At 34.5% G+C, this 2,704-nt stretch overlaps 1 non-coding gene across 1 annotated transcript; it reads left to right on the top strand.

Moving 5' to 3' along the window:
• The first annotated feature begins 653 nt into the window (after positions 1–653).
• Positions 654–761, top strand: LOC127746118 (small nucleolar RNA R71). Its single transcript, XR_008007738.1, has one exon. It is a non-coding gene; the product is annotated as a small nucleolar RNA R71 (small nucleolar RNA).
• The last annotated feature ends 1,943 nt before the right edge of the window (positions 762–2,704 follow it).

Here is a 2,704-nt window from a genome sequence, read left to right as displayed (position 1 = left end):
TACCAAATAACTTGGCATTCAGCTTCATGATTGCTCCTAGATACTGAGCAACTTGCTCTTCAATAGTGTCTTCGTCCTCTTCAAAGGAAGAATATTCATCAGAGCTCATGAATGACAATAGTAAGTTCAGTGGAATTTCTATGGTCTCTGTATGAGCCTCAGATTCCTCTGGTTCCTCAATAGGGAACTTATTATTGGTCAGTGGATGTCCCTTGAGGTCTTCCTCACTGAGAATCATTGCCTTTTCACTCTCTCCAGGTTCAGCCATTTTGGTTATAGTTATGGCCTTGCACTCTCTTTTGGGATTCTCTTCTGTATTACTTGGGAGAGTACTATGAGGAGTTTCAATAACTCTTTTACTCAACTAACCCACTTATGCCTCCAAATTTCTGATAGAGGACCTTGTTTCATTCATGAAATTGAGAGTGGTCTTAGATAGATCAGAGACTTTGTTTGCTAAGCCAGAGAGGCTCTGCTCAGAATTCTCTGTCTGTTGCTGAGAAAATAATGGAAAAGGTTTGCTATTGCCAAACCTATTTCTCCCATCATTATTGTTGTTGAAGCCTTGTTGAGTCTTCTATTGATCCTTCCATGAGAAATTTGTATGATTCAGACAGACCATCATAGAATATACATATGATGCTCCATTCGGGAAGCATGTTAGAAGGACACCTTTTGGTTAATTACTTGTATCTTTCCCAAGCTTCATAGAGGGATTCACCTTCCTTTTGTTTGAAGGTTTGGACGTCCACTCTAAGCTTGCTCAGCTTTTGAGGCAGAAAGAATTTGGTTAAGAAAGCGTTGACCAACTTGTCCTAAGAGTTCAGGCTTTCTCTAGGTTGTGAGTCCAACCATGTTCTAGCTCTGTCTCTTACAGCAAAGGGGAAAAGCATAAGTCTGTAGACCTCAGGATCAACCCCATTGGTCTTAACAGTATCACAGATCTGCAAAAATTCAGCTAAAAAATGATGAGGATCTTCCAATGGAAGTCCATTAAACTTGCAATTCTGCTGCATTAGAGAAACTAATTGAGGCATAAGCTCAAATTTGTTTGCTCCAATGGCAGGAATTGAGATGCTTCTTCCATAGAAGTTGGAAGTTGGAGCAGCATATTCACCAAGCATCTTCCTTGCATTTCTAGCATTGTTGTTAGGTTCGGCTGCCATGTTTGCTTCTTTTTCAAAATTTTCTGTAAGGTCCTCTCCGGAGTGTTGTACTTTAGCTTCTCTTAGCTTCTTCTTCAAAGTCTTTTCAGGTTCAGGATAAGCTTCAACAAGAATGTTTTTATCTCTATTTCTGCTCATATGAAAAATAAGGGAAAAAAGGGAGTAGTGGAATCCTCTATGTCACAGTATAGAGATTCCTTGATGTGTTAGAAGAAAAGAAGAATAGAAGAATGAGGTAAAGATAGAATAAAAAGAATTCCAACACAGAGGGAGATAGAGGGTTCGAATTATAAGTAGAAGAGAAGTGTTAGCAAATAAATAGAAAGAGATGAGAGAGAATATTCGAAAATTAGAACTAAAACAATTAGTTAATTAAAAAGATTTCTGAAAAAGTGGTTAGTGAAATTCGAAAATTGGAGGTGGAAAAGTGGTTAGGTGGTTTTGAAAAAGATAAGAAATAGTAATTAGTTGAAAAAGATTTGAAAATAATTTTGAAAAGATAAGAAGTTAGAAAAAGATTTTGAAATCAAAATTTTAAAAAGATATGATTAAAAAATATTTGATTGAAAAATATTTGATTTTAAAAAGATATGATTGAAAAGATATGATTGAAAAAGATTTGATTTTTAAAATTGATGACTTGACTAACAAGAAATTAAAAGATATGATTCAAAAATTCCAAGGTTGAACCTTTCTTAACAAGAAAGTAACAAACTTGCAATTTTTTTTAATCAAAACATTAATTGTTAGCAAGGATTTTTGAAAATGTGGAAAGATAAGATTTTAAAATTATAATTTAAAACATGAAAGTTTGAAAAAAATTTGAATTCGAAATGAAATTACATCCCTTGTGTCATCTTGGCGTTAAACACCCATAATGCTATCCATTCTGGCATTTAACGCCCATTTGGCTGCCTCTTTGGGCGTTTAACGCCCAGCCAGATACCCTGGCTGGCGTTAAATGCCAGGAATCCTTCCTTACTTGGCATTTTTCTAAACACCCAGAATGTTGCCTATTATGGCGTTTAACGCCTAGAATGATAGCTTTACTGGCGTTAAACGCCCATAATGATAGCCATTTTGGCGTTTAACGCCCAAAGTGCCTCTTAACTGGCGTTTTATTACCAATGAGCTCTTTTTCTCTATGATCTTCTGCTTTATGTTCTGAATCTTCATTTCTCTGTATTATTTACTTGAAAAGTTATATATTTTTGATTTTTTTAATTTTTAATAAGGTGAGAGAAAAACACAAAATGACTCAAATCATAAGAATTTAAGATCAAACCACTAATGCATGCAAGAACACTTTGAATGTCAAGATGAACACCAAGAACACTTTGAAGATCATGATGAACATCAAGAACATATTTTTGAAAATTTTTGAGAAAAGAAAGACATGCAAGACACCAAACTTAGAAATTTTGAATGTTTAGACACTATGAATTCGAAAATGTATATGAAAAACAACATAAAACACAAAACAAGAAAATCATGAGATTGAACAAAGTAAATCATCAAGAACAACTTGAAGATCACAG

The sequence above is a fragment of the Arachis duranensis genome, chromosome 3 (genome assembly GCF_000817695.3).
Source record: "Arachis duranensis cultivar V14167 chromosome 3, aradu.V14167.gnm2.J7QH, whole genome shotgun sequence".
Classification (NCBI taxonomy): Eukaryota; Viridiplantae; Streptophyta; class Magnoliopsida; order Fabales; family Fabaceae; genus Arachis; species Arachis duranensis.
Note: the sequence above shows the minus strand (reverse complement) of the source record. Positions and strands in the feature narration are given on the sequence as shown.